This window comes from Equus caballus, chromosome 2 (genome assembly GCF_041296265.1).
Source record: "Equus caballus isolate H_3958 breed thoroughbred chromosome 2, TB-T2T, whole genome shotgun sequence".
NCBI classification, from domain to species: Eukaryota; Metazoa; Chordata; class Mammalia; order Perissodactyla; family Equidae; genus Equus; species Equus caballus.
Genome location: NC_091685.1, coordinates 27,764,798 through 27,783,183, shown reverse-complemented (window position 1 = coordinate 27,783,183; position 18,386 = coordinate 27,764,798). Strand labels below are relative to the sequence as shown.

At 47.1% G+C, this 18,386-nt stretch overlaps 1 protein-coding gene and 1 long non-coding RNA gene across 4 annotated transcripts in view; one reads left to right on the top strand and one right to left on the bottom strand.

Moving 5' to 3' along the window:
* Positions 1–15,871, bottom strand: part of PTAFR (platelet activating factor receptor) — a 27,021-nt gene extending 11,150 nt beyond the window's left edge. The window contains exons 1-2 of one of the 3 annotated variants that reach the window (XM_023635058.2): positions 15,720–15,871; positions 13,831–13,901 (exon numbers count right to left, since the gene is read on the bottom strand). The gene's annotated coding sequence lies outside the window, so the exon portion shown is untranslated. Of the gene's footprint in view, positions 1–9,365; positions 9,752–11,390; positions 11,663–13,830; positions 13,902–15,719 lie in introns of those variants that run through there. The other 2 variants (XM_070260644.1, XM_070260645.1) reach the window with 2 other exon arrangements.
* On the top strand, positions 12,823–18,386 carry LOC138923202 (uncharacterized). The gene is made up of 2 exons (XR_011436485.1): positions 12,823–12,982; positions 16,098–18,386. It is a non-coding gene; the product is annotated as an uncharacterized lncRNA (long non-coding RNA).

The window sequence follows — 18,386 nt, the reverse complement described above, 5'->3', positions numbered from 1 at the left end:
TCATGAATTTTTTTTTTTTTTTTGCATTAACTGGTTCTTTAAAAAGCCTTTTCACCATGTGAATGGGGCACACATGCAAGCTGACCCAATTCGCCCATTCGGTCACTCATTCATGCGCTCACTGGCCGAGCGCCCGCTGCTCCAGGCCCTGGGCAGAGCACCGAGGCCCCGGAGAACAGACCTGCAGCGGCTCACAGACCATTCTGTAAGAGAGAGATTCAGAAACAGACAAGTGATAAGTGTGATGATGGTGGAGGTCCCAGATGTCAGGGTAATTCAGAGAGGGTGCTGTTAGCACAGACTTGAGGGTCAGGAATGACCTCCTGCTCATGCTGAAGGGAGAGAAGGAGTGGGCCTGAGGAGGAACGCCAGGCAGAAGGGACGGCACCGCGGAGCCCTGGAAGAATAGGAGAGGGTGTACCTGGTTCTTAGGGAACTTGAGACATTCGGTTTGGCTAAAACATAAAGTGAGAGCAGGGATGAGGAGAGACAGGGCCTACAAAGTGAGCAGCAGTCAACTTAAGGGTCTTGAATATTAGTCTAAGGAGTTCGTACTTGATTCTGCAGAAAATGGGGAGTCCTTGAAGGATACGGAGTGTGGAAGGGACAAGGCTGGATCCGGGTTTAAGGAAGATGGCTCTGGCTGCTGTGCACAGAATGGACTGGCGGGGCTTCAGACCGGAGGCGGAGAGACAGCCCAGAGACAACTGCAACTGTCGCAGGGCTGGAAGAGGCTGGGACCATGGCAGAAAGGATGGAGGGAAATGGATGACCGTGAGAGTTATTTGAGAGATGAAATGGACAGAACTTGGTGATGGGCGGGATGTTGGTTGATAGAAAGGGAGCAGTCAAGGACTGCCAGGTTTCTGGCCCAGACAGCTGGGGCTGAGGTGGTGTCTATCCTCATGGAGACGACACTGAGGAAGAACAGAGTGCGGTGGGGAGGATGAATTCAGCTGAGGACATATCATATTAGGAATGTCTGTGAAACATCCAGGAGAATCCAGGATTAAACCCTGAAGAGCCCAGCACTGAAACAGAGGGCAGAGGAGGAGAGAAACCTACGGAGGAGGCAGGCCCAGGCCAGTCCGAGTGGTCGGAGGAGAGCCAGGCAAGTGCCATGCAGGAGACCTAGTGGAAGAAAGTTTCAAAAGTGGGGAGTAAGTGGCCAACAGTGTGAAAAGCCACAGGGAGATGTAGACAGAAAAACAAACATCGCATGTGGCAACACGGAACTCTATCTTCCTTCATCAGAGGGATAGTGGTTTCTGAAGCATGAGTTGGGGAGTAAGTGAGATGAGGAAATGGAATGTTAAGTTCTCATTCAAGAAGCTTAGTTCAGCAACTAAATTCTGTGTGTGGACCTTGTTTGTATCCTGATCAAACAAACAAACTAACTTAAAAAATATTTGTTAGGGGCTGGCCCCGTGGCCGAGTGGTTAAGTTCTCTCACTCTGCTTCGGTGGCCCAGGGTTTCGTGGGTTCGGATCCTGGGCACAGACATGGCACCGCTCATCAAGCCATGCTGAGGCGGCATCCCACATGCCACAACTAGAAGGACCCACAACTAAAATTATGCAACTATGTACTGGGGGGCTTTGGGAAGAAGAAGGAAAAATTTTTAAAAATCTAAAAAAAAAAATTGTTAGACAATTGGGAAAACTTGAACATAGACTAAGAATTAGATGCAATTATGAAATTAATGTTAATTTTAAGTATAATAACAATATTATGATTATACATTTTTTAATTTTTTAATTCCTTATCAATGAGATATCCATACTGAAGTATTTATAGGTAGAATTATACACTATCTGGGTTTTGCTTTAAAATATTCCAGGAAAAATGTGCCTACATGCTAATCTCCATCTCAGCGTCAGCTTCCCAGAGTCAGCTGTGACAATGTATACTCCGATCTGTCTGAGCCCAGAGCCTCCCCAGTCCACAGAGCCTCCCCAGTAGGCCCAGCAGTGGTAGGCCACTTCTTTCCAGATAAAGAATGAGAATCAGTGTGGGGAGTCTTGGGTGGAACCCCTGCCTTTGCCCGAAGCCTTGCCCGTGGTGGTTCCGGTACCCATCGCCCTGGCTCTTCCTACTTCTGCTGCCTGCTATCCAGTCCCAGGTCCTGATTCCCAGGTGACTCCCATTTGCTTGGTCCTCTTCCCAAACTTAATACCTAGCTGTCCTTTTCATCAACAGAACCCTTAAAATCATCCAAATGTAACCAGTCAAGTCTCCTGTAGGTCTCGGGGCTCATATTCCGTGCCTTGGTTCATGCTTCCCTCCCTCTCTCTGCCTGGCCGACTACGGATCATCCTTTAAGACCACTCAGGCCTTCGTTCCTCCAGGTAGTTCTTCCTAGGCCTCCTTGCCTTCCGCACCCTCCCCTCTGCCCCCAGGCCTGGTTAAGTGCCCATCCTCTGGGCTCCCAGAGCTCACGGCTTCTTATCCCACTGAAATTGCCTGTGTATGTCCGCCTGCCACACCAGACTGAAGCACCGAGACTGTGTGCATTCATTCACCAACAGTAATTGACATCCTGCTGGGTGCTGGGCACCGAGCTGGGGATACTGCAGGAATAAGACAGGCAAGATTGCTGCTCTTGAGGAGCTTACACTAGTCAGGGAAATCAGACAAAAATAGTTAGAGAGATAAATGAACAAGGGAATTTCAAATTGTGATGAATTCAATAAAAGAAATACAAATAGCGACATGACGACGAAGATTGAGTGAGGGGTTGCTTTAAATAGAGTGATCAGGGAAGGCTCCTCAGAGGAGGTGACATATAAACGAAAGCAGAGGCAGATTTATCACAAAACCAATGAAGCTTAAGCTTCTAGGCCCCCTCCTAGGCCTTGTAGCTAATTGTGTATTTATAATTTGGTATCTTTTCTTCAAAGATGGCCCCCAAAATTGTATAAGCTTTAGGATCCTGCAAAACCTGTATCTTCCCCTGGCTAAAAATCTAAAAAATGAGAAGAAACAAGTCAAGAGAAAATCCAGAAGAAGAGTATTCGAGGCAAAGGGTATGATGTATGATGTGCAAAGAGTCTGTGGTGGAAGTTAGTTCATCATCTTTTGAAGTGGGAATACATTTGTCATATTCAAGAGACTAAAAGGTCAATGTCGCCGTAGGGGCGTGAGAAATGGGAAGAGTGGGAGGAGAGCAAAGGGTAACAGGCTCCCAATAGCTCCCAGGCCACAGTAAGGAATTTGGATTTTACTCCACCAGCGTCGGAGAGCTGTTGGGGTATGTCAAGTGCATGAATAACCTAATCTGACTTGCTCTGGCTGCTGGGCAGAGACTAGATGGTAGGGGACAAGAGTGGAAGCAGAGAGACCATTCTGGAGGCAAGAGATGGTGATGACATGGACCAGAAAGTGGCATTTCCAATTCCTCTCTCCATCCCCAGCACTCAGCACAAGCTTGGCCAGAGCGGGAGCTGGGTAAATGTTTGTTGAGTGAACAAATATCTGGTAACCAACAACACTGATCCCTTTGTGACAGCTGCAAGAGGGCTGAGCCAAGAAGATGGCGGAGGCCTGATCTGTCCAGTGACGTGAGAGCAGCCTCCACACAAGGCAGACTGAGCCCTCACAACTTCACAACTCAAATTGTGGTCCTTGGGCCAGCGGCATCAGCACCGCCTGTGAGCTTGCTAGAAACGCAGAATCTCAGACCCCCCCCCCAGACCTGCTATATCAGAATCTGTATTTTAACAAGATTCCCAAGTGATTCATGTGCACACTGAAGTTTGGGAAGTGTTGTGCCTCAACACACTGGCAGCCACATAATTGCCTGATCTAACACCTTCCATGGCTCCCCATGGCCCAGGATCAAGTCTAAGTTCCTTACCCACCAGCCGCTACTACTATTTACCCTCAACTCCAGCCACACTGAATTTCTTGCTGGGTCTCTAAAAACTCCATTTCTCCTCAAACCTCTGTGCCTTTGCGCACACTGAGGTCCTTTTCAAGGGTGCCCTTTGACTATTACTTTACCTAGCAAAATCTTACTCATCCTTTCAAACCTGATCTAAAGAGTGCTTTCTCTGGGCCACCTTCCCTGATCACCCCAGCAGAATGAGCTGCCTTCTTACCTGGGTCCGCATGGTCCCGGGCACACTCCTCAGTGTAGCACCTGACACAATGTTTTGCTGAGTATTGATTTCTGTGGTGGTTTCCTCACCAGGCAGGGAGCTTCTTGAGGACAAGGACTAGGTCTTTTTCATGTCTTTATCTCCAGTGTCAGACGCTGGGGACTAGATGGATGAATGAATGACCAAGCCCTTGATGACTATTCAGAGGAAACTGGCAGGAAGGAAAGGTGTCTAGTCTCTCTTGGGGAGGCATAGTAAGGTGGGGAGAACAAGGCTTCCAGAGTCAGAAAGATCTAGGTTTATACCTGGCTCTGCCATTTACTTGCTGTGTGACATTGGGCAAGTGACTTTACCTCTCTGAGCCTCAGTTTCTACATCTGCAAAATCTTGTGATCCTAACAGTGGTTCCAAAGATAAGCATGCAAAGTGGCCGCAAAAAGCCAAGCCTCCCTCTTCCTATTGGCCCAGCTATGTGGAGCGAGGGGAGGGGACGATGGATTACCACTGACCCCATGGGCTCTAACCCACATGATGGCTTCCCTGTCAGCTCCAGACAGGCCCTCAGGCTAACGCCAACAAAGCTTTCAACAGCTTAGAAGGGGAATGAGCACTTGGAAGGAGAAGGAGGAGATGGCTCAGACCATTCACCTTAACATAAGGGCATGGTTTCCTGACGGATCAAGGCTGGGCAGAAGGCCCAGTCCCAGTACTCAGCCGGGGGTGGGCTAGGGGGCCATAAATATTCATGGAGACAAGAAGAATTCTGCCATCTGGATTTCCCATCCTCCGCCCTGCAGAATGCTCAGCCCCAACTCCCACTCTGCCTGCCATTTGCATCCTGTCTGGAAACATTCGCAGCCCCTAGGGAACCCGGAGAAAGAGCTCCCATCCTCAGCTGGACAGTCAGAGGGGACGGACCACGAGGATCTGGGAAGAAGGAAGTATTTGCTGGTTACCTCCCCAGCACAGACGGTGGGTTGGGAAGTTGGGTTTACCAGTCAGACTGGCCCCTAACATTTGGGGGGGCCATTTGATGTCAAGAGTACAAATTTCTAAATATTTATAAAATCAGTCACGTCCAACTTCACATATATCCCATGCACCAGCAGCTCCTCGCAGCCCCATAAGCCTGGGGGTTCACTCACCAACAGAGCGTGGGCTAGAAGTGGGGTGTGGGAGAGACACAGGCTCCAGGTGGGCCCTCTCACATGGATCTAAGGACTCCCTGCTGTGCGAGGAGGGCAGGCCTGGAGGTGAGCCAGAGCCAGAGACATTCTCACCAATGATCACGTTTCTTCCTCAAATCAGCCCTGTGAGAAGAATTTTATGAAATGTCCATTTTTCCTGGGAAGAAAGTGAGATCAGAGAGGGAAACAGACTTGTCCACAGTCACACTGGGACAAGTGGGATTTTAAACTCCAGGGCCCATCCTAACTCTCCTAGGCCAAGCTGTGACCTCTGCTGTAAGCAAACCATTCCTTGGCCAACGGGTCCACTCACAGATCCGACCGACAGCCTGAGAAGGAGCTTCAGGTGCTGCAGGGCCCCAGGACGAGACGCCTTTGCCCTGGGAATCCTGCTTGTACCTTTGCTCCCCAAAGTCGGGTATTGAAAGTGGTAAAGGGAGGGCAGGGTCTGCTCTGCACCCATCTCGCTCTTGCCAGGCAGCGCTGGAGATGGAATCGGACTCTCGTTCAAACACTAAACTCACCCATGACTCTGGGTCTCTGTTTCCTCACTGGTAAAACGAAGACCTAAAAATGGGCCTCAGAGAAAAGGAAATTAAGAAAACAATCCCATTGACAAGAGCATCAAAGAGAATAAAATACTTAGGAATAAGCTTAATCAAGGAAGCAAAAAACTTGTACACTGAAAACTACAAAACACGGCTGAAAGGAATTAAAGAAGACACAAATAAATGGGCAGACAGGCCGTGTTCATGGATTGGAAGGCTTAATATTGTTAAAATGTGCATGCTATCCAAAGCAATCTACAGATTCAACGCCCTATCAAAATCCCAATGGCAGTTTTTGAGAAAATAGAAAAAAAATCCTCAAATTTATATGGACTCTCATCTCAAAAGACCCCGAACAGCCAAAAGAATCTTGAGAAAGAAGAACAAATCTGGAGTCCTCAAACTTCTTAATTTCAAAACACATTACAAAGTATAATAATCAAAATAGTATGGTGTTGGCATGAAGACAGACACACAGACCAATGGAACAGAATAGAGAGCCCAGAAATAAACCCACACATATATAGTCAATGATCTTTGACAAGGGTGCCAAGAATACACTATAGGGAAAGGAGAGTCTCTTCAACAAATGGTGATAGGAAAACTGGACATCCATACGCAAAAGAATGAAGATGGACTCTTATCTTACACCATATAGTGTAGCCCCCCCACTTATATGTGGCTTAGCTTTCCGCAGTTTCAGTTACCCACAGTCTGAACTCAGTCTGAAAATATTAAATGGAAAATTCCAGAAATAAACAATTCATAAGTTTCCAATTGCACGTGCTTCTGAGCAGCATGATAAAATTTCACATCGCCCCCCTCTGTCCTGCTTGAGATGTGAATCATCCCTTCGTTGCATCTCCAACCATCCCCATGGTCTGCTCCTGACATCCGGCTATTGACAGCGTCATGGTTCAATGATCCTCCTTCTGACGTAGCGTTAGGCTATGTCACAATACCTATGTCATTCACCTCACTTCATCTCATCAGTAGGCATTGCATTATCTCATATCATCACAAGAAGAAGGGTGAGTACAGTACAACATGATATTTTGAGAGAGAGGGAGACCACATTCACATAACCTTTATTGCAATATATCATTATAATTGTTCTATTTTATTATTAGTTCTTGTTAATCTCTTCCTGCACCTACTTTACAAATTAAACTTTATGATTGGTACGTATGTATAGGAAAAAACATAGTATATATAGAGAGAGTTCAGTACTGTCCATGGTTTCAGGCATCCACTGGGAGTCTTGGAACATATGCCTCACAGATAAGAGGGGCTTACTACACAAAAATTAATTCAGAATGGATTAAAGACCCAAACATAAGACCCAACACTGTAAAACCCCTAGAAGAAAACATAGGGGGAAATCTTCATGACATTGGAATGGGCAATGACATCAAAAGCACGAGTAACAAAAGCAAAAATAGACATATGGGACTATATCAAACTTGAAAACGTCTGTGTAGTCGCAAAGGAAACAATCAACAGAGTAAAAAGGCAACCTACAGAATGGGAGAATATATTTGCAAACCTATATTAGATAACGGGTCAATATCCAGAATATATAAAAAACTCTTACAGCTTCATAACAAAATAAATGAATAAGTAAATAAATAAATAACTCATTAAAAAATGAGCAAAGGCCTTGAATAGACATTTCTTCAAAGAATATATACAAATAGCCCAACGAGCATATGAAAAGATGTTCAACATCGCTAATCATCAGGGAAATGAAAATTAAAACCACGATGACATATCTCCTCACACCAGTTAGGAAGGCTACTATCAAAAGAGCAGAAAATAACCAGTGTTGGTGAGGATGTGAAGAAATTAGAACACTTGTGCATCATTGGTGGAACCAGAAAATGGTGCAGCCACTCTGGAAAACATGCAGCTTCCTCAAAAGATTAAAAATAGAACTACCAGGTGACCCAGTAATCTCACTTCTGGGTATATTTTCAAAAGAATTAGAAATAAGATCTTGAAGGGATCTTTGTACACCTGTGTTCATAGTATCACTATTCACAATAGCCAAGAGGTGGAAGCAACCCAAAGGTCAATCAACAGAGGAATAGGTCAATGAATGTGGTATGTGTGTATAATGGAGTACTATGCAGCCTTTAAAAGGAAAGAAATCCTGTCATATGCTACAACATGGATGAAACGTGAAGATATTATTAAGTGAAATAAGCCAATTACAAAGAGACAAATATTGCATGATTCCATCTACATGAGGTGTCTACAGTAATCAGACTCATAGAAACAGAAAGTAAAATGGTGGTTGCCAGGGGCTTGGGGGGAAGGGAAATAGAGAGTTGTTGTTCAATGGGTACAGAGTTTCAGTCATGCAAGATAAAAAGTCCTAGAGACCTATTCTACAACAATGTGCATATAGTTAATAATGCTGTAACGGACACTTAAAAATTAAGAGGGTAAATTCATCTTATGTGTTTTTTACCACAATAAAAAAATAAATTTTAAAAACGGGCCTGAGAGACGGCAGATTTGAAAGTACATTGTCTATTTCTTTTTTTTTCTTTTTTCTTTTTTTTCTTTTGAGGAAGATTAGCCCTGAGCTAACTGCTGCCAATCCTCCTCATTTTGCTGAGGAAGACCAGCCCTGAGCTAACATCCGTGCCCATCTTCCTCTATTTTATACGTGGAATGCCTGCCACAGCATGGCTTTTGCCAAGCGGTACCATGTCCTCACCCAGATCCGAACACGGCGAACCCTGGGCTGCAGAGATGCAGAATGTGCGAACTTAACTGCTGTGCCACCGGGCTGGCCCTACATTGTCTATTTCTAACTTGGAATCATAGGGCTCAGTTTTATGACTAAATAGCTGTGCAACCTTTGGTAAAACTGTTTCCCCTCCCTGGGCCTCATCTATAAAGTGGGGACAATAACACATTTACCTCACGGAGCTTTTGTGAGCACCCAGTGAGATAAAAGATATAAAGTATTTGGAAAGGACAGTGGTTAACACACAGACTCCGGAGTCAGACAAACCCGAGTTCAAATCCTGCCTCTGTCACGTCCAACTTCATGACCATGGCCAACCACGTCACCCTCCGGGCCTCAGGTCCTTCCCTTATAAATGGAGCTGGTCATATTCCAAGTGCATATCTCCCTAGAGTGGTGTGAAGATTCAACGAATAACGCGTATAAAGTGTTTAGCACAATTCAAGGTATTCACACTCCACAGCTCTAAAAAGCTGTATCTACAAGCAACCCAGACAATCTGCTGATTAAATCAGATCAAATGTTTTTCAAAATAGCACCGCTGTCACTGTGATCACTCAATCAAGCTCACCCCAGCCTGACGCCGCCTACATCAGGCTTCTGGATATATCATCAACCCTGAAAGCTTCTGGGAACAAGTCACATCTTTTTATAGCAGTTGGGGACAGCTGGCAAAATGCTATCAGCCAATTCTTGCCCAGGGTGATTAATTTAACTTCCATGAGCCCCTGTTTATTCATCTGTAAAACAAAATAATAATAATGTTACCTACCTCATAGGAGAGTTGTAAGGATTAAATGGAAAATGCCTGATCCATCACAGGAGCTCAATGAGTGTTGGCTACTGTTAGTCTTACTTCTCTACCCCTGACAGGGTTAGAGGTGCCACCTCTGATTCCTACGACACAGCGCATCACGTTGCATTACAATGGCTGTAGGCTTCTCTTTCCTTCTGGGTTAGGAATTCCCTGGGTGAAGGCTTCTGGCATTTCACCAATACGCATCAGAGGCCCTCCTGCGCAGCAAACGCTCAAGGAATATTTACCAAATAGATACTCACACACAAACACAGAGTGTCTAACTGATCCCCCCCTTCACTTCCAAACCCGCACGTACCAGACTCAATGACTCCCAGCCCTGGGATTCCCTGGGGCCACTCAAACACCACAGTTTAGTCATTTCCCTTCCGTGAGTACTAGTTTACTCATCTATCAAAGGGGAATAGTATCATCACTGACCTCATAGGACAGCCCTGACGTTGAAGGTAGATAAACCTCTAAGATGTTTGGCATACAGTAGGTGCATAATAAAGCAGTTACGTCCTATTCTGACCTCCCCTGTTGCTGACATTTGTGCCCTGGCCTGGCCATGCTGGCCATACCCTCTAAAGATCCCCTTGTGGAGTGGTTTCATGACCATTTCTCCAAGAAGCAGAGGGATTTGAGGGGCAAATTAAGGAAGCAAGTATGCTGAGCTCCGGAGAATTCTGTGCTGGGCTCCCCACGGGTTCTGGTACAAGGAGTCTAGTGCCGTGCCAGGTACACTTTTTGGTGGACGAATGGAGCTCCTTGTCTGGGGAGAGGTCAGGGACAGGGTCTAGGGTCCTGGAGATGGGGGTGGCCTGGGTACCAGAGTTGCTCAATTTTCCTTGTCACTGGGGCCCTACCCTGACCCCAGGTATGTATGTTACACTGATGAGACTCAGTCTCTGCTCAGCTGGCCTAGGGCATCCCTGTGGAGTGGGGAGACCCTGAGCCTGGCCTGGGTCTCTCCTGGCTCCCAGATACCCAGATGGTTTCTGTCTGAGTCATGCTCCCTGCTCCTTGTTCCCTGAAAGTCAGCCAGGGCAGGGAGGAGGGAGAGGAGAGGAGCTTCCTATTCTGGGCTTTTCCAGAACTGGCCACACCCCTCTGTTACATCAGGAACCATGCTGACCACGTCTTCCCAGCCTGCGAGCTCCTGAGTCCTGCGGACACTCTCATGGGAACCCAGGGCCTGGCCCAAGGGAAGACAGAGAGTACAGGGCGCAGTCCCTGGGGTCACAGGGACCCTGATCTGTACCTGGCTCTGCTCTTTCCTAGCTGATCGTTGGCTCTCATAGCCGCCCTTTCTTCATTTGCAAAATGGTGATAATAAAACTTGCCTCACAGGGTAGTTGTAAGAGCAGAATGAAGCAACTTAGGCGCTTGGTTACCGGTCAATAACTGTGAGCTCCTCCCTCACTCCGAAAATATTTGTTGAATGAACCAATGAATGAATAAGCAAACAAACCAGCCATGCCCCCACGAGCCACATCTCCTTCTTTGGAAGCAGCAACAAGGGGTGGCTGAAGAGAAATCACAGGAATTGGGATCAGAGAATGTGAGTTCTGGCCTCGGCTGTGCCACCCACAGTCCTGAGTGAGTCTCCTCCCGGCTCTGAGCCTTGGGATCTTTATCTGTAAAACGGGCCCCCCCACTTCAAGCATTGCTGTGAAAGGGAACTAAGATTGTTGGAATAAAGGGTTTGGTACACAGTAAAGTACTTGGTAAACTGAAATGGATTTTATAAACTATAAACAGATCTGCACAAATTTTTGACATGCTTCGCCCATCAGCCATCTAAGCTCAACTCCAAACCCAGGCCCCGAGGGTCCCCCTCCTGCAGAACTAAGGGGATGGGGAAGGGGGGTTGCTGAGTGGTGGTCCTCCCCCCACATATTCTCTCTCGCCTTTTTCTCTTTCACACACACACACACACACAGAGCCTGGCTCTGATTTCCTTTGTCTGAAGACACAAGGAAAGAAAGATGTACCCACCTCTCAGCTGCTTTTGTCGATGATCCTGCCTCTGGGAACCGCTCGGCTGTACCAGCCTCACCTGCAGGTTGGACATGCTCCCGGCACATGTGGATATAGCCAGAGCCAACTCCCCAGCTCACCCCACATAACCACAGACACACACGCACGCACAAACATACACCAGAGGGTTCTCTACCCTCCCACTGATGAGGATCAAGGCTACGCCAGGGAGAGAAGCCTAAGGCGTCCTGCCCTACATGCCAATCTATATCGTCCTCCAGGAAGTATAGGACTTCCTGACCTGATTCGACCTGATTCATAGACAAAGTTATAGGACCACCCAATAACTGGACCCCACCTGCACTGATACCTTTTTAACGACTTTTTTACACGATCTCTTCTTTGTCTAATAAAGAAATAACTCATATACCTATGCCTTATAAATTTAGCCCTGCCCTCAACCCATCACAGCTCTTCACTGCCCATGGGTCCTGTCCCCATGCCTGCAGCTTTTTACGGTCCATGGGTCCTGTCCTCATGCTATTCTTTAGATAAAGGAGCACTACTACCAGACCTTGAAAGTTCAAGAAATCTTTCTTTTGACTCCTCTGCTCGCAGAGCCCACATCACCACCATGCAGCCTAGGAACCCAATAGTGCTGGTCAGAGAAGTGGCCACGCTGGGCACCCATCATTTGTCCTTGTGGGAACAGGCTCCACTCCTAACCCAGACATACCCCCCAGGACCACTCGGGGCATGCTCCCAGGCTACAGCTCAGCTGTTGCCCCCTCCTTGCCCACCCATGGGGGAAGGGGATGGGACCAGTGTGGGAAAGGAGGGGCTGCCCCTAAAAAGAGGAGCATTCGCTTCTCCTCAACAAGGCCTTGTTCACAGGCCCAGAATGGGGAGGAGGAGGTCTCCCCATAAAGGTCTCCTTAGAAAAGGACACGCAGGACCCCAGCCTTTCATCACACCCCCTGCCACCCCAATACCAATTGGGAGTAGAAACTCGGTCCTGGAGGCACATTGTATTAATGTCATAGACTGTGAATCCCTTACCAAACCTTCATTGCACAGATGGGGAAACTGAGGCCCAGAAAGGATTTGCCCAATGCGACAACAGTATCAGGGGCAGAGCTGGGACTAGATGCTGGGTCTCTGGCTCACTGTCCATTCTCTTCCAAGTACAAAATACTACTTTATCATTCATTTATTCAATTCATATTCTAAGATTATATATAAGCCAAATTCTGTGCTAAGGGTAAGGATAAAGCCATGAACAAAACAAATTCCTCATTCTTAAGGCATTTTCAGTAAGAATTACAGTGTTGGCAGTGGCAGTAACACATTGCCTCACGTTCGTGTAGCATCTTACGATTGATGAGGCATTTTCCCACCCAGCTTCTTACTTCATCCTGCCCACAAACCCACAAGGTCAGTCCTTTTAACTGCAATCTGCAAATGAGGAAAGCGAGGCTCCTGAAGTGCCCAAGGTCCCAGCTTGTGAGCCAGAGCCGAAATCAAAACCCTGTTGCTGGCCTCAGGCCCAGGGCCATTTCTTCACCTCCAGAGCGGGCGTCTTTCCTTGGCTGGGTTGTCGGTAACTAAAGGTAGGGATGTCTCTTTCTTTTGCTTTCCCAGCACCTCCCGACACAAACACACACACACACATACACTCTCTCCCTCTCTCTCTCTCTCTCCCTCTCCAAGCACCAGAACACAGCTGTGGAGTCAGTCAGCGCTAAATTAAAGCTGCCTGAATGCTCAGGGAGAGAGTGTGCTGGCTCCTCATTTCTCCCAGCCGAGGGAGTGCCTGGAGCATCTCTGGGTCACCAGGTCTACATCCGGACCTCCTGCCAGCAAAGGACAGGAGGGCACAAGCCTGTGCTCTGTCCCTACCCCCTGGAACCTGGTGGAAGAACCTGGTTGTGGGCCAGGCCCTTTGTACCAACAACCTCTGTCTTCATCTTCCCCCGGGAAAGCCTAGCATCTAGTGAGTTCTTAAGCACCCGTGCCTGTACCAGACCCTTTACTTGTCCTGACAACTCTGCTGGGGAGATGGCATTATCCTCATGTGACAATTTAAGAGACTGGGGTGCAGAGAGGGAGTGCCACTTGGCCAAGGTCACACAGCTAGTAAAGTAGGCGGCATTCAGCTCCCCGAGATCTAGGTAGCCCCTCTCTCATCACCATCACCACCTCCCAGTGAGGTCTCTGAGGTCACTTCAGCACTGCGTTGGCCTCAGAGAACCGAAGAGGGGAGCTGATTTCGTGGGAAGTTTGGTCACGAGAAATTCTTTCTAAATATGATACTCTGGGCCCAAGGAAGATGTGAAAACAGTTTCTTAAAAGCAGAACCCCCCATTTGCTTAGGCATAGTCCAGAAGCACGCCCTTGGTCTCCTGAGGACGCTCTCATATGCCTCCCCCTTGCCCAGCCAGGGCTGGGACCCCCTTACCTGCACCAGGGGCAGCAGCTGCAGCGGCAGGATCCTGGTGTCTCTGTCTGCAGACCCAGCTTCTGTGCCGTCTGGAAATTGCAGAAGTGAGGAAACAGAGCACGCCACTGCCAAGTCACCCCCGGGAGGAAATGCCGTGACCTTAGGGCCTCTCCAACGGATGCCACGGGAACCTCCAAGTTGGGTCACCCAGGCCCTGGGCACTGCTTGGAGATTTCTCACCAAGCAAGGGGCACGGTAGGGTGTGGGCAGTGGCCACTGTGCCAGAGAATTAGAGTGAGAGAGAGAAAAAGCAAAGAGAGGGAAAGCAAGAAGTGAGAGAGCATGCACTTGAGAGAGAGAAACTGAGCATGAGCGCAAGGAAGAGGAGAGAGGAGAAATGAGTGATGGAGAAAACAGAATAAGAGCAGGAGAGAGGGAGTCAGGAAAAAAATGAGAAATGGAGAGAGAAAGGCATACGCAGAAAGACAGACAGATGTAAACAGAGAGAGCGCATGAGAGGAAGGAGGAGATATAAGGACAAAAACCAGGGGAGTTAAAAGAGAAAGAGGACACAGACAGCGAGCGTGTGCCTGCGTGTGCCTATGTAGGTGTGTGTCTGTGCATCTGTACAGGCGGCAGAGAAAAGAACGAAAGAGAGAGAGAGAGAGGAGGAAAAAGAGTGACAACTAGAATTTAAAAAAAGATGAGAAGGGAGGAGCTCAGAAGAGCTACTGTGGTCAGCGGCGTGACTGGGCTGGGCATCCTTGGTGACCAAGAAGCACTGAACCCAAGGAACCCATGGGGACGGAGTGCCATGGGCCTGGGGGAGGGAGGGAGCGTCATAAGACCCTGAGCGGGAGTTTTGCAGTGTGGGAGTGAGTGGGAAAAAGTGAGGGTGAATAGGTGTGGGCAACTGAAGGGGTGAACACAGGTGAGTTTGTGAGTGTGTGTGCATGTGTGTCTGTGTGTGTCCGTGTGTGTGAAAGTCGGTTGAGTGGAGGCTTTGTGTGTTCATAAATGAGGGATGGGCCAGAGCTTCCTGCCTCAGTTTCCAATCCACTTACCCACACATTCAACCAATAAACATTTATTGAACATCGCCAGGTACCGGGCACTATAGTGCACACTGTCTAAGAAAGCAAGGTGGATATTAGCCAATCCCACCCCCCGCTACACAGAGAGGGGAACAACTGTAGACAGGACCAGGGTCCCAGAGTGAGGCAGGTGCAAAGCAGAGCCAGGAGTATAGGCTCTTGACTCCCCATGCAGGGTCCAGCCTCAGCTCTGCCCTGCGTGTCTGGGCCAGCCTCCTTACGCTGATTGGGACCCACTGCCGTCCTTTGTCAAAGCCAAAAACAGATCTCAAAGGACAAACCAGCTTTAACCTGTGCCTCGGCCCTGGAGACTAGAGCCCCAAATCTGCCCCTCTACCCCACCCTCGCCACACACAGGGAGAAGCACTCAAACCACTTAGGCATACAACCCTTACATGTTCATGTACGCTCAATACATTCTATCATGCAAAGACACCCACGCACAACCACATCCCTCCACTCACATGCACACTCACGTACTCAGGTGCCCAAATCTGTCACCCCCTTCCTCACATCTGCCCAGAGTCACCTCCTCCCTCATGGTCATTCACACACACTTCCCCACGTTCACCCACCACAGACACTGTCCTCGAATCCCAAGATGCGGCCCAGGCCTGTTCAGGACTTTGCAAAGGCACAGTTTGGTCATCCCTCCTCGTCTCCCTTCGAGGCATTTTGAGCCTTGAGTGCCCTGAGACACAAGCGAACACAATCTGTTCATTGCGTTTAACCTTCTTGCAAACTGTCCGCTGGAAAGCCCAGGCCTCCACTCTGCTCCCCAGCCCAGACCCGCTTGCCCCAAATTGGCTTCACCTTCTCAGCCATCCTCCAGCCGCCACACTCCAGCAGGGACGTCAAGCCTGGAGGGACCTCCAGGATCAACCAGGCCCTGTTTGACCACAGATTCCAGGACACCTGGCTCAAACCCAGGGCTGTTCGGCTCAGCCTGTCTTTCAGTAGTCCCTGTTCCTGTTCCGGGGTTTCTGGAGCAGTTGCCTTTCAGTACCTCTTTTGCGATTACCAATAAGCGGGGTAGGTAGGCAGAGATCGTATCAACCTTCTACAAATGAGGACACTGAGGTCGACTCCTCCTTCCTCTCACATCCACATTCATTCCGTTAGCAAACACTGTGAGTTCTACTTTAAAATATATCCAAATCTGAATCTAATCAAGCCTTTGGATCTAACCAGTTTGTAGGAAATACAGGAGACAGAGGAACAAATGAGAAGACCTGGCAAGGAGGCAATCAGCCAAATCCGGAATGTGGGACGAGGACATTCTACAGGACAACTGATCCAATTCCTTCAAGAGACCAACCACCTGGGGGAAAAAAATGGAGAGGGGACTATTCTAGATTAAAAGAAACTTAAGAGACATAAAAATCAAATGCAACTTGTGGATCTTGTTTGGAACCTGGAGCAATTAAATCAACTGTAAAAAGACATACGTGTCAGTTACGGTCCTGGAAAGAGATGGCACACTCAAAATGGGCAGTCCAAGGATGAAGGGAGCACTTAAAGAGATGCGGGCCGGGCTGGAGATCCAAAAGGAATAGAGTAGTCCTCCAGGGCTGCAAAGAGTGGGGCACCCTTATCATACGACGGGCTGAGGAGAGAGAGCAGTTACTGGAACCCAAAGAGGGTGGCTATTTGGGGAGGGCTGAGGGACAGGAGCTGTGACCTTGGGCAGGAGCTGTGACCTTGGGTAGGAAGCTGCAGCTGATCCTCAATGACCCGGCAGAGAATGAACCAGGAAATAAATACCCAAATCTCTTTCTTCTTCCACCCTCTGATGTCTTACCAGTGCCTCCCATTGGCTGACCCCAACCAGAAGCAAGGGAGATGGTTAACGTAGCCCATACAGACCAGCCTCCAGGGGCACAGAGGCGGGTGGAGAAGGGCGAAGAGTGGAGCTGGAGGGGAAAATAGAAGATATCTAGGACAGACGTATTTGAGAAAATCAGGGAGAATTTAATATGGACATGATTTTAGATGATTCTAAGGAATTATTGTTAATTTTATTAAGTGATAATGGTGGAGTGGTTATATAAGAAATATTTAGAGATGAAATTACAGGGAATTGCTTTAAAATATTACATTATCCAAGTGAGCCTTAATGCCATCACAGGAATCTATATAAGAGAGAAGCCAACGGAAATTTGATCATAGACAGAAGAGGAGAAAGCAATGTGGCCACAGAGGCAGAGTAACACGGCCACAAGCCAGGAATGCCAGCAGCCACCAGAAGCTGGAAGAGGCAAGGAACGAATTGTGCCCTGGAGCCTCTGGAGGGAGCACAGCCCTGCTGTCTCCGTCCGCTGATACTGATTTTGGACATCTGGCCTTCAGAACTGTAACGGAATCAATGTGTGTTTGTTTTAAGACACCAAATTTGTGGTCGTTTGTTACAGCAGCTACAGGAAACTAATACAGGTATAAAAGGATTTATTATACTCCTCCCTCTCTTTGTGTGTATGTTTAAAAACTGTCCTAGTACAGTTGTGTTTGTACACACCCAAATAGTATTGCCAAGGAAATGGATACAGAATTAGCAATTTCAATCACTAGTTTACAGGAAATATAGAAGAGAAACTGATCCTAGGCATGCACTCAGCAAATGCAGACAGTAATGAATGCACAGACAACCTGGTTTCTTCAACAAATAATTATAAGAGAGAAAAAAAGATGATGGAAGAACCTGTAGATTAAATGAGAATTAAGAGACACAGCAACCAATTGCTACGTGCGAGCCTTGTTTGGATCCTCATTCAAACAAATTATAAAAAAAGAAAGAAATTTATGAGACCAACAGAAATCTACACACTTAACAGATATTCAATTATATTAAGGAATTAATGTTAATTGTTAGGTCAATGGTTTCACTGTTATGTTAAAAAGAATTCTTATCTTGTAGCGACATACAGAAATATTTATGGATGAAATTATATACTGGAGATTTGCTTCAAAATAATATGGGACATACTTCAATTAAAAAAATGGGTTTATAATTGTTGAATTTGGCTGATGGTACATGGGGATCCATTATAACATTAAGTACACTCGTGTATGTGTTTTCAATTTTTTATAATAAGAAAGAGTTTTTTGTTGCGTTTTTTAAAGTAACGTAGCACTTGTTCGGATTTTAGAGAACGACTGAGAAAGAAAAACTGTCCCAATATTACATAATGGATAATTGTGTCTTGGGATGTAATTTTCCTGTGATAGCATCTTATTAAGATGCTGGGTTCATACAATGTAGAAGGAAGGGAAAATGATGTAACCTGGAAAATTCTGTTAAATGACAGGCCAGAAGAGCAACAACGAAGGTGTTGACATCAACGATGCACATAAAGGGTCTGAATAAATCTGTTTCATGAAATTTGAGAGTGTAAAAAAAGCATTACTTAGAAAATAATAAATTATTGCCCAAAATATTAAGGTGTATGAGCAACTAAAAGAATAAATGAAATATTATAATTT